Source organism: Sparus aurata, chromosome 7 (assembly GCF_900880675.1).
Source record: "Sparus aurata chromosome 7, fSpaAur1.1, whole genome shotgun sequence".
Taxonomy (NCBI): Eukaryota; Metazoa; Chordata; class Actinopteri; order Spariformes; family Sparidae; genus Sparus; species Sparus aurata.
In genome coordinates this window covers 29,449,651-29,463,532 of record NC_044193.1, presented here as the reverse complement: position 1 = coordinate 29,463,532, position 13,882 = coordinate 29,449,651, and the positions used below count along the sequence as shown (strand labels likewise).

At 41.5% G+C, this 13,882-nt stretch overlaps 1 protein-coding gene across 3 annotated transcripts in view; it reads left to right on the top strand.

Annotated features, from left to right (window-relative positions):
* Positions 1 to 13,882, top strand: part of klhdc8b (kelch domain containing 8B) — a 221,182-nt gene that overhangs the window by 189,647 nt on the left and 17,653 nt on the right. The gene's annotated exons all lie outside the window — the stretch shown is intronic.

The window sequence follows — 13,882 nt, the reverse complement described above, 5'->3', positions numbered from 1 at the left end:
TTTTGTTGTGTAGCAACTGTGTTTTGGCTTTGCAGGGCAGTAAACCATAAATGAAATACACCTCGAAACGTCAGCCATCTTGAAAGGAGGACGAGCTGTCTTCGCACTACGGGTGGCTGAAAATTGCAACAAACATGCTTCACATTAGCTAACATTTTATGACAAAATTGGCATGGGTATACTGGCATCCCGAGCTGCTCATGGGTTGTGATCACATGCGGTGTTGCTGTTTGATTTCAGCCTGAAATATTGAATGTAGTTTTGGCCCTCTGTCAGAGTGTGATCCCAGCGAGCACCCGCTGTCATTACCACCTCATTTCCTTGCCAATATCTTCCCATTTATACTTTTTGGCTGGAAATGAGGCGAGATGAGGTGATACTGTGTCCTTCCATTTGATGGAATGTGTGAATTGAAGAGAGAGGGGTTTTTGTATGCATAGGTGAAACTGCATATTCCTATTGACATCTGCCCATGTGCATGCTGGAATTGCTTAATCTGCTCATCGTTGTGTGCATGTGCATTTATTTGAAGGCTTGTGCCTTAATGTGTGTGTGTGTGTGAGCTCTTGCCTCTGGCTCATATGCCTGTCTAAATGTGTGTGTGTGTGTGTGTGTGTGTGTGTGTCTTACTGGGTACAGAGTGAAGTGCTGGTGTCTGGGAGGGCGAAACAGGAGGAGGAAGAGGATTGATTCTGAGCTTTAAATAACACCCTCTCCTCTCCTCCAGCTGAGTCCACCAGACACATATCTGCCCCGCATGTCACTCAGCACACCCTCGCTCGAACACAGGACCACAGACCGAGTGGATGATCGCATGTCGGTCTGTGTGTGCTGCTTCTGCACTCAGCTGGTCCAACAGGAACAAAAGAAATGTCGGCCAAAGGAAATCATTGCCTGCTCATTCCTCTTCCCCAAAGTTTGTAGTTGGCAAGGGCAACAGAATGAATAATTTGTGCTGATAAATGGCAGCAGTCCCTCGTCAAAGTGGCTCATTTGTTCATTCATAGACTGGAGCAGCAGCGAGAAATGCTGCATGAGGATTTTCCTTCTTGTACGGGAGAATGGTTTCACTCTCGGTAGCTTTCAGCTTGACAAGCTTTGTGAGAGGCTGTGTGTGAGTGTGCACATGTGACAGGCTTCTGTGTGAGAACACATACTTCAGTCTGAGGCAGAGGCAGGAGGGAGGGCAGGTCGTCCACTCATCACAGTGTTGGCAGTTTGATCGCCAGCTCCTCATGTCTTCATGACACAGTGTCCTTGGGCAAGACTATGATGGTCCTGATGGTCAGGCCACCACCTTGCACTGTATCTCACTGAGTGTTTTGGTAAATGACAGGTTAAACTGTATGATAGTACCTTTACCATTCACCACACACATGCATTCACACTCACTCTCATTTGATAAAAGCTATGTGATAGGGGCAGGTTTTATGGATGTTAAAAAGGCCCATGAAGATGCAACATCATCCTCAGGTATAAACACTCCAAATTAAACAGAACTATATATTGGTGCAGATCCTGCCATGGTGAATTAATAGCACTAACAAATCCTCGCTCCAAGAGCAGCCCAGCCGCCAGAAAAAAGGTTGGCAGTTAACATTTATTGCAAACAACATTTATTACAATATGTGTCGCATCATGTTTAGTGGGGATGGTGGTGGTGTTACAGCTTGGCGAGAAGGCAGTTCAAAGCTGTGTTCCAACATTTGTATGTATTCAACCAGTGTGTGTTTTTAACGTGATGCCAAGACATTTCATGTTTGTGGAGACAAAACAAAATATTTTTGACGAGGCAACGGGACATTTCCAGCCATGTTTATGGGTACAATCTGGTGTGGTGTTTACATGTCCAGGGGCCATAGGAGCCATTAATCAGCTCTGTGTGTGTGTAAAAGGTAAGCCGGAAAACGAGAACCCCTAGGGAGCGCTAAAACTGAATTTATCTCTTATGCCAGAGGTTCAGAGCTGACTTAATACATATGTAACATCTTTATACATTTCCATATCACCATGAAGAGACTATCTGGCCAACTTTAAGCCTGAAACACACCGGGCCAACCTTTGGCCGTCTGAGGCACCTGGAGAGACTCGGACGAGTCCGGGAACAAATCCATTCGGTGTGTTCAGCTGCGTTGGAAGCTTTTGGAACCGCGCGGACAGCATCTGCTCCGATTTAACTTGCGAAGTGTGTGGGAGGGGCGGAAGACTGTGTGCGCTTTGTTTTTCTATGCACTACGTTCCATCATTTCCTGTTTTCATGTTTTGGAGCACTGGCACAAAACTAGTGCCACCTGCTGTTAAGGAGGCTTATTGCTCCTCGCGCAAGCACAGAATGTCCATGCTACTGTGGAGCTGGCAGCACGTTGAAGTGGTGTGTCCATTGTAAATTTTCTGCCGAACGGGTCAGACGAGAGGCAAGGAGTGGTCGGACAAAGGCAGTTAGCTGTTGGTTTAAGTCTGGGCGGTGTGTGGGGGCCTTTAGGCTGAAAGTGCTAAATTTCTCATCAGTAGATTTAGGTAATGTCTAGAAGATAAGCTATTCCAGATGGAGGAGATGGATCACTTCTCTTTCTCATATTGAATAGGTGGACCCTCAATCCATCAAAGTGACCAATGAGAAGAAGTAGGTAGGTACGGGTGATAGACTTTAAAAAGGCCCACACATGCAGAGAGAGGGGGGTGGTAATTTGTAGATTTCCTAAGATCGAAGTTTTGAGAGGATTTCTGATTTGGCATTTTAACCTTGATTCAATTTGATTTTCAATTTTTTTTCTTCTTTTGTTTTTTGTTTTTTCTGTTAGCACAGATGGCTATGCCATTTTTAGACTAGTCTAGTCTAGGATCATTGGTTTTTATGCCATGATAACAATGAACATTGTAAATTCTTATTTTAAAATATGGTCTACATGGTGTAATATAATTTCCATTATTCATTTGCAAAAGGCCTTATTGTACAAGTCAACTTGAAACTAACTGTAAACAAAAGATGCGAAGCTGCCATATGACATTTAAGTTCACAACATATATATATATACATATATATATGTTATGCTACATGAGCACAGCAAACAGGTGGTGGTGCAGCAAAACACCGCAGGCTGGTGCGGCGGTGTGGGAGTGTCACTCCATGATCTGTTTGTGACATGTTGGGGACCCCTGCTGTTGGTTTACCAAAAGACGCAGCTGCTGTGTTGTTCTGCTACTACCATGCTGGACCTAGTGGTAGTTCATCCTCATTGATGGATTGAAAACAACTGTTAAGTCATTACTGTCATTACTGTGTGTGGGGCACAAGACCAAACAGAAGTGAAATCTCAAACGTGTAGTGATGCTATATAAAGAGATGTCTGTTGTGTTCCCTATGTAGTATTTATCCATGCTAAATAACATGCCCTGCTACTGACCCATTAGTTTACACTCCACTCTGGTTCAGTCGTAGTCTGATCGCCATCTTAAGTGATTGGCCATCGCGACGTGACGTTTGGTTACGTTTCTCCAAAACTTGACTAAACTTTTTCGGCACGCGCCACCGCAGCCAAAATGAACTACCCACCTTTGTTTTCACTGCAATGCTGGATCCAATGGTAATCCACTCGCTGTGCTACAACATGCTGTGTGAGTTTCTTTCCCTCATGGCACACCTGCCAGCTATGACACTGTCTAAATCCTGGATTCCATCTTCCGTTTTGAAGGTTGAGATCGTAACCTCATTCAGTCGATATCCGACATACAATCGCGATTGTAACACCCCTAATATACATGTGTAATTGTGCAATTAAAGTTTTTGACGGGAACCCACCATTGCCATGCATTAAGAGTAATCCATTTAGTTTCATCATAATTCCTTTCAATTAAATTTTACATAGGCAAAGTGTGCCTTTTGGGGACAGCAGTAAAGAGATGACAGAAAATTATAAAGATTGGGGATGACATTCAACAAAGGTCCTGCTTGAATGCAAACCGAGGCCGTCACATTGCTGCATTAAAGCGGAAATGCTCTGGTTCTGAATCAAAGTCTGTCCTCAGATGTTAGGGAATACTGCTTTATAAAGTAGTATAAAAGCCTTTGTGGTTCCAGCGGGAGCTATGTGAAGTCTCATAAATACCCTAAAGTGATGTCATTTTTCATCAGCGTCTGATGGGCCTGAAAACATAAAAGAAAAAGTTTCAGATGAAAACAATCTATTATCGGGGAGTTGGAAAGAAGTGAGGTCATCAGACCTCTGTAGCAGTCCTTTTGACAAGGATGGAGAATTTGTGGAATTTTTTAAAACTGCTCATTACAACTGAATTTTTGAAGGCCATCTGAACATCCAGAAATTCACTATTTTAATTAATTAATTAATTTTTCTCAGGAGTTCAGTGACAAAATGGTTTGTCTTTAGCTTGGTAAGAACTTTAGTGTCCTTTTGCAGAATCCCTTTTTGAAAGGCATCTGTTTTGGTTTGGTGGATCAACATGTGAATCTCCCTACTCACAGAAATCAAAAGTGATCAGAAATGAGCTTATTTAAACTCAAGTTGAAACAGCTTTCAAAGAGGAATCAGTCATGTAGTATGAATGCGTATCCTTGAGTGTAGTGGTCATTAAAGGAGCACTATGTATTTTTAGGTAACATTTACCTACATTTCACCCACAGATGGCACCTACAGAAAGCTCAACTGCTCACTCCTCTCTTCCCATACATCTGCACTATATTTGAATGTTATCTGGCCATACCATTTTCCACGGGTGAATAGCTAATGTGATGCAGCCAGCATATTTATACGTGAGCTGCTGGTGACTCTCCCTTCCTCTCCCCTTACTCAGAGATTACCATTTAGCTGTTGTGCACCTCTGCCATTTCCTCCCTACAGCCTGTGCTGCAGCAGCTCCGCAAATTATTTGTGTGATCGCAAAAATATGCCTCTTCTGTCCTCTCGCCTCCCGACCCTTTCTCATGTGTACAAAGATTATGGCTTTACATTTTCAAATTGCCTGCAGTGCATGCGCCAAAGTCAAATTTCACATGCTGTTGATACGGCAGTCATTCCCATTAACTTCTGCGGAGAGCAGGCTCATGGGGGATCTTCTCCGTCATGGATAATCAGGTGATAAGGGCTGTTGGAAAGAATTTTGGGAGTCCAATCTTACCTGAAAAATAAAGAATTTGATCCTCATTAAATGCTAAATGTTTTTAGAAATGTGTGGTCCAATGTGAGTTATCTCATTTAATCTCTTTAGGGCCCCTAGCGCTTTATTGTGACTGTTGAGGAGCGCTGGGGTGAAGCGAAAAAAAAAACACTGAATGTGGGATTTGATTGACATTAGCTAGGTAAGATGACATGTAGGGTGGTAGAAGGACAACAGTCACCAACAGGCTTCAGTTTCTGGCCCATCTGCTCGCACAGACTGGCTTTTCAGTCCCTGCTGTGGTATTCTCTGGCCTAAACACACGTTAAAACCACATGCTTTTGTCACGTCTGATGAACAACATTTTTCTGTATCATTACCTCACGTTCAGTATGCCAACTTCCTTTTCCTCACCACAGGATTTACCATTGTCTAAACTTTATTATTACTTAGCATGAGAGCTACCAGTTTGAAGTTATTGCTAATGCATGAATACATTCTAGTGGACATAATATAACAACCTCATGCTGATAGTGGTATGGGCAATGCATAACCGTGCATATACAGTGTTTAGATACATAGTAAATACATTTATAATGTAGCTAAAGTTTAGCATTTACAATTTGAATATAAGTGGAATACTAAAGCAACATTATGTAACCTTTTTTTACATTAAAATAAAAGCATCAAAATCATTCTGAAGGTACAGTGTCTTGTAATATGGTGAATGGTGTGGCTGTCTCAGCCACTCCGCCCCACTCCAAGGGTAGGATCCCAGTTTTACATACATGTTTATTTCATCATACACGTTTTCAACACGTCCGTTAACATACTGTACAGATGTAAGTGTAAACACTTCAACATTGACTTTTGGTTTAACACAGGCCATGCACATGAATCTCCTGGATGAAAGTCCTGTGCTTACTTGACTGATCCACACGTTCCAAGCTCCACCCAACTTGGACTTGCTACATCACCTGACATTTTGTGTCGTATTTGGACTTAATCCAAATTTGGATTACACAGAATTGAAACTGGCAATAGAATTTAGTTTAGTTTTTTTATTTTGAAGTATCAGTATATAAGTAGATGATGATTTCACGATGTATTAAAAATATGGACATCATCGTTGTTCAGATTGGTTTCCTATAAAATCTGGCAATCCAGTCAGACTGGCACCATTTCAGTCAGCTTTCATGTCTCCATTACAGACTAGATGATGCATTAACTCATGTTTTGTCATGTGTTTTTGGTAGTTGCTACTCAGAGGAAAAATAAAGTACATTTCAATGGTGGCACTGAGAATAATAACACTTTGAAATGCTAGGAGCACAAAAATGATCTGTTTTCATTTTAATGTGAAGCACTGGCGTATCACCTGCACAGGATTTGACTTTGTTGTATGCACCATATGCAATTTGAAAATCTAAAGTTGTGTTATTTTGTGCACAGACTGACAGTCTCATCAGCTGCTCCAATCACCTCAAACCTTTGAACAGGAAATCAAATTTACTAGGTGTTTCTGGTTTCTGAACATAAAAGGTAAAGGAGCCACTGGCCCGCCGCATTTGCATGTGTGCCGTCGTCATAACAACCAACATGGGGGACATCTTTGAAAATGTGTTGATTCATTCGTGCTTGTTTATCCTCTCATCCTTCTATGTCATTCCTGCTAGCTAAGAAACATGAGAAGAGGAATTTTTTCCATATATGAGATGTTTTCGTTTAAGTCTCTTGGATAAAGATGCATATTACATTCAAACAGTTCAGAAATTGCTAGAAACGTGAGTAGTATAAAGTATCAGCAATATGTATGCATGAAAGTTCAGAGAACAGATCTACTTCTCAAAGACTAAGCCCTTGTTAAGTTGTTAAAAATGAATCCTACTTTACATTCAGCTTTCTCTCTAGCCCCTGCCGTGCTCAGTGTTGGCAAAGTCTTAATTGGCATTGTGTTTTCCCAGTGCTATGAGGCTTGGCTGCAGTAGAAATACACTTTATAATATTTCTGTTAGGTGAGATCACTGCCCTCTGGTGACCATTCAGGGCTGCACCTGTAAGGCAGTGTGAAACTAAGTTTATTGTGTTGTTGAATGGCAATTCATCTGTTCACCAATCCATCTATCCACTGATCGATACCTCTGTGTATCATCAAGCATCAACGCAGATACCCCTTGACAAACCGGCACTGTCGTCCACCACTTCCTTTAAGTGCTTCTTGGATTTGTCCATGGTATTGTTCGTTCCGGTAACTCTTCCACAGGAAAGCCTGCTCCTCTCAGCGTGAAGTTGACTCTGAGGTCTCATGGCATTAATAACATTTTCACCTGGTCAGAGACAGTGACAAGGCCACCCTGAGGAGCTTGGGCTCACCCATTTGTATTTGCTTTATGGTCACTTTGCAGAGCTCATGATCGTATGTGGGGTCGGAGAAAGGATCAGTGAGTAAATCCTGCCCGGTGGTGTGGCTCTGCAACAATCTGAAACAAGTCAGCACCACAGCTGATGCATGTCACTGGTGGTTGATTTTTGATATATCCTGCTCAATTTCATGTATTGCGAACCATGATGCCTTAACCCTCAGTGCTTTGGTGTTTCTATCCTGATCTAGTTTTAGCCAGGCGAGTGGCATGGCCCTCTGGCCACACTTTTTACACTTGTCTAACGTGACGTACACAAAGTGCATTGAAACCATGTAAGATGGATTGCCGTGAAATTTTCCACCAACAGTCATGGTCCTGAGAAGATGACGCCTTTTCCTAAAGCTCTACCATGAGGTTAACATTTTTGTTTTTTAATGAAATGTCCTAAAAATGCAATATGTAAGAATCAGCCACCTGCCAAATGCATCCTACAAACAGATGGGGCGTGGCATATCACCAAAGAAACCACTTACTGCTGTTAACTGCAGCTGCCTTTAGCTAGTAAACTCCATGAACTGTCCAGCTAGTGGATGTAGTAGCTTACTCTGTCTGGACTGGGAGCTCACAGCACCAAGGTATTGTTGGTGTTGTTGTTGACGTTGACATAGACTTTCGTCTACAGAGATTATTTGACATTTTATTTGTAATTTTAGTACATTTTTGAATGTTTTAAACAAAGATCTTTACATATTGCACCATAAACAACTATTAAATGGATTGCCGTGACATTTGACACAGATATCCATGTTCTACAGAGGGTGAATCCTAAAGACTTTAGTGATCTTTCATCAAGCACTTCTATGTTTATGGTTCCTGGAGTATTGCCTTGTTTCCACATGGCCCTGTGTAGGTATATGAGTCAACTGAAAGTCCATTCTTTCCTAGGGGAACCTCTGTGATCCCAGATGTGTTTGAAAAACTCCTTGTTTCTTTTCTGTCTGGAATGTGCCTCAAGTACGTTGGACAGTTATAACGTTTGCAGTGAATTTGTGTGCCACAGGCAGCATAAAAATCAGTTGGCTAACTTATTGACAAATGTACAGCTCTATTGAGACATACTTTGAAAAGTGATTAGTTTGATAGCAATTTTAGCTAACATTGCACGCAGCATGCTGGCTGTGTAAGAAGTGTGCATGCATAGTGGTTCATTTGTCTTTTAACAAAATATTTTACAAAACTGGCACAAAGAAAGTCAACCTCCTGACTTATCTGTTGCTATGCATTACTGCTCTTGCTTTTGTCTTGATAATGATCTACGGTGTCTCCCCTATATAAGGTGGTGTCTTATCCTTCCGTAATCAAATGCATTTCCTTTCCTTGAACACCATCAATGTATTTACAGTCCCACAATGTTGACTTACAAGAAATGGATTCAAACCACCTAGGATGGATAGCTGTGACATTTTGTACATTTTCTGCTTTCCTCAGGATGAACTGTATTCACTTCTATATTAGGGCTGTACCGATACGCCAAACTCACGATTAGGTTTGTATCACAATTTTTGACCCACGGTTCGATACAAACCTCTATTTATTTTTTTTTAATTAAACATTTTATTCATGTAACATTTCAATAACTTCTGTATATGATACTTGTCTGATAGTATTGTGGAGGGCGTGTCTATCTGATGGTCTGTTAACTGCACAGATCCCTCACTCAACTTAATACAGAGAAATGTCCCACAAAGCAACGTTACAGAACCAAACAAATGTAATGTAGTAACTGTAACTGTCTTTGGCAACAAGGAAAAATACAGCAGCTGTACGTGGAGAAGCGTCCTTCCTCCTGCCCGTCCTACCGACTCCTCGTCACATTTCTGCCCGATAAACAGTGCCTGTCACCGGCAAAAAAAACTTTAACTCACTGAGTGTTTATGATGAAAAAAAAAATCTCCGCGACGGTCAGTCCTCTGGACCGAGACTTCAGTGAACTTTACCCCGGAAGACAGCCTCTGTCTGGTTTTGATTGACAGGGGAGACACTGGGGAAACCCCTTGAAAACACACACGTCATCATCATGACGTGTACCGTCACATCTCTTTAGGAGCCGCAGCACCGGCTTTCTGTGTGAATTACGCAGCGGTTCGTCTTTACAGCGGTGTTTCGCTCTGTGTGAACAAACAATGGCGGAGAATTGGCGAACGACCGCTGCGGTGTTAATGTGGTGTTACTCAGTGGTTAAATTGGCTTTTGTAAGGAGGGGGGGCCCTTCTTCACTCAGCGGCCATTATCTCTCAAAATATTTTTTTTTTTACCTTGCACCATCAGCGTAATACATATTTTTTCGGCAGCGGCAGTGGGGGGGGGGGTCGCGATGTAACTTTTTTTTTTCTGTGAGAGACTGTGGCGGAATGACTTCATTAATGGGAAACGCTAACATAGCATTAGCTTGTCTACGTTTAGCTAATGAGGAGGGCGGTTAATCAAATGAAAACTACTCGCCCTCCTCATCTTTTCACAATTTGCTAACGTAGCATTAGCTATGTAGAGACTTCATCACAGAAACAAAAAGGTGAAAAATACAGACATTTAGTTTCAGTAAATTAACAAAGTTAACATTTTGCTGTAACAGTTACTTCACCCACCTTCTGCGCTCAGCAGCACCGTGTCTGTGCGTGTGTGTGCCTGCGTGCACTTGCGCGGTATGCGAGAAGATGCCGGTAGCAGTGAACACATGGATTGGAGTTTCATTGGTTCAGGTTTTATCTCAATAAACGAGCAGAACAGATTCAGTAATGAAGCTCTGACACAGCGCTGTGAAAACAGGCTGATGTATTGATGGGGATCCAAATTAATGATTTTAAAAAATGCCCTGTTTTAGAAACAGTGACATGTAAGACTACTCTATATAGTTTACCCAAAAATCTGTCAGTAGTATTTGCTTATTGTCACATCATTCCTGCTGCTTGATCTCAGGGAGGAAGGATTATGAAATTGCTAAACCAATACTGGCCCACAGACTAGTGAGAGACAACTTTGCATTTTGTGTGAACTATTCCTTATTCCTTAGCTCTCCTTTGTCCTGACTCCTGGACTTCCCTTCCTCATAAACATCCTACATAAAAAACTCAATGTTAATATTCCTGAAGATAGAAGTGTTGAAATATTTAATGTAAACTTAGACCAAACCTCTACAGCCTTGATTTGATTAGAAAACATAACTTTCTTTTGTTCTTTTATCTGCATTTTATTAATTGCTTTACATATATTTTGTTGTTCTATCTTTTTTAACTAATCTTTCATCCTAGCCTTTATTGTACTCTATATCATTTTATTCCTCTTATTTAATATTTTAATAGTTTTACTGCATTTATTTATCTTCATTTATATTCTTTTCTAGTTTCTGAGAGCAGTAACAGGGATGAGTTGATGTAGGAGATTTTCTTAATTGATAAGTAGGATTTAAGCTCCAACAAATAGCTTTAAGTTTCGTAAATGAACACCTACATGGCATTAATGCAACAATATGAATGTACTACTATAAACTTTAAGTAGTATATTTAAGGACTGAAAGCTAGCTTTCTCTTTCCCTCCTGTCACATAACTCCACTTACATGTCAGAAGCCAGTTAACCTCTTCCTTTTTGGCATTCCTAACATAAAGAGTAATGATAATGTTGAAAAATGTCAAAATCAGTGTATGTCTCCAGATAACTCTGTCAGTTACCATTAACTTTAACTGGCTTGCATTAACTTTGTTCGCCACCTGGCTTGCTTAATATTAGCTGACATGCCACAAAACAAGACATAGTTTAGTTATTTACAGACAAAATTCTACATTATTAAATAGTTAAATAGCCATTTAATATATTGCATGAAAAGTGGGATTTTCATGACTGAGCAGCACTATAGATTGTTGTGGAAGTTCAGGTTTACGACTGCACGCGGCAGTTTGCAGGCAACACAAAAACTGCCGTGAATTGTCGGAAATTGACGTGGGCCTTGCTTGGCAGTTGTCTCCCCATGACCCCCCTCCCCCTGATTCTATGGGAGGCTTTAACATGTAAATGTTCATGCTGTGAGCTAAACAAATGCAAATCAGGGTAGCAGGGTGAGTTTTACCTCAGGTGACATTTTTCTAAAAGGTATTAACTTCATTTTAAGAAAATCTCTGGTATAAATAGATCATAGAGATTATAGACTCTTAAATTTGAGCTTGAATTGATTTATTTAAGTATGCTAGGTTAATTACTGTGTATGTCATTAGCAATGGCCAATGTTGTGTAAAAAAACACACACAAAATGTATTTATTTTTTCTCTCAAGTTAACAAGTTATATGTATGTGTGTGTGTGTGTGTGTGTGTGTGTGTGTGTGTGTGTGTGTATGTACACTATCATTTATAATGACCCAGGGTGACCAATAGTGACAGATCACCAGTGACTTTTCTTGTTTGAAAGTAGTGCAAAACCCTTCATCCAATACTGAGTATTGAGGATATTCAGGTCAGCCCATACATCCTCTGGCCAGGCGTAGTTTCACTGCTATTCACATGCTAATTGGAGCCATTATCACCTCCGCGAGCTCCACATACGTCATAGTTCGTTTCCGTCAAACTGTGGCACAGACGAACGCGACGTTCACAGGCGGTAAATTGTCGTTAACTACCGAAAGGTAGGGAGATTTCCGGGCGTTTACAGGGACGAAAATCCCACTCCTCATGCAGTGACAGCTCTGCTCTACTCGCTGTCTACGCCAGCGAGTGATGGCAGTTCTCGGGCGGGACTAGTGGGTTTGGTCAAATGGCTGTGATTGGCTTGAAGGCTGTCAATCAATCTAACTTGACCAATGGGTTTTCATGTATACTCACCGTACTGAGGTGCGCTCCATTTCAGTACGCTGGTACACCGCGAAGGAGGGCAAGCAGTTTGATACCATAGGAATAAGTGAGAGGGATGAAATCACCTTGTTGTTCACCGGTGTGACACTTCTGCGTGCGCATCAGGGGAGATTTAGAAGTGGATATACGCAATGCTGACTGAAAAATAAGTGGGTATACGCCATATACCCACCTATACCCTGGACTACACCAGTGGTTACACCCACCATTACAATGAAACACCGAAACAGAGGGAGCTCAGCTCCTGCTGGCTGTACTGACGAGGTGAGGAGGCGGAGCTGAGCTCCGGAGGGCTCCGGCCCAATTTAATCTCTGGTGTTACTTACAGCGCATAGGGCTGGAACTGGACTGTGTCGCGATTCTGCCTTCTCACAGCGCGAGACAGGTTCGTGGATCTGAGTGTCGCGATTTCAGCTTCGATATGTATCATTACAACCCTATTCTATACTCATCATGAGGTCAAAATTGTCATTGGTCCAATACTCCACAATCAAAACCTGCAAAAACATTCTGTCCACCTCAGCTGGACTTTGTACTAATTTAAAGGAATACTACACCATTGTAGCCTCAATGAAATACTGCCTATCTGTGAATTCCCTTGCCATTTGCCATTAGTGAGTGGAAACAACACAACTTAAGGCCTAGTGACAGCACCACAGCACCATATGGGAAAAAAAGGTACCACAATCTACACAAATGGGTACAAAATACTTCTTCCTGGGTGTAGCTCGTCATTTTCAGTGTTATGTATTTATTTACATTATGTCAATGAAGCTTATTTCTACTGTGTCTACTGTAATGTACTTTGTTTCATTTATGTGAATTGGCTGTGTTCTTGTTAGGGCTCTCTGCAGCGGAGATGTGAAGGAGTAGAGAAAGGGGATGTGTCACTATTTATCACTTTTCCAAATATAGAAATGTAATCTGCTGTTTGGTAGTGGGATTCAATCCAAAGAGAGAGGAAGAGTGAGGGGGAAAATGGAGAGCGAGGCAACCCCTGAGGCAGACCTTGTTGTGCTGTCAAACACAGATCTCTCTGGAGTGCATTCAATTTCTTTCTTCCTCTTTTTCCTCTTCCCCTTCCTTTTGATTTCTGTTTTCTCTACCTCTGTCTAGCAGTGATCTTCTCCATTTTCAGGTCATCGGTTGTGTCAGGAAACAAAGGCAGGTACACAGGCACATCAAGGATTGTTTACTTTAAATTTTTTGGGAGCCACAAAGACAATGATGCTTGAAACGCTTTCAAAATACACCCTTTCATGTAATCTGTGTCGAAGGATAGTCCGACATTTTGGGAAATGCACTTCTTTGTGCTTTCTTGATGAGGGGATGTGAGAAAATCAATACTACTGCCAGGTCTATGCACTAATAACAAGCTCTACTTGAACTTGAACTTGAACTTGAACTCTACCACGCTTATCTTAGCATAGACTAGGAACAGAGGAAGACATTTGAGACACATTGTTTTTTCTAGAAAAAATGTGTTTCTTTGACTATCAACTCCCCAGT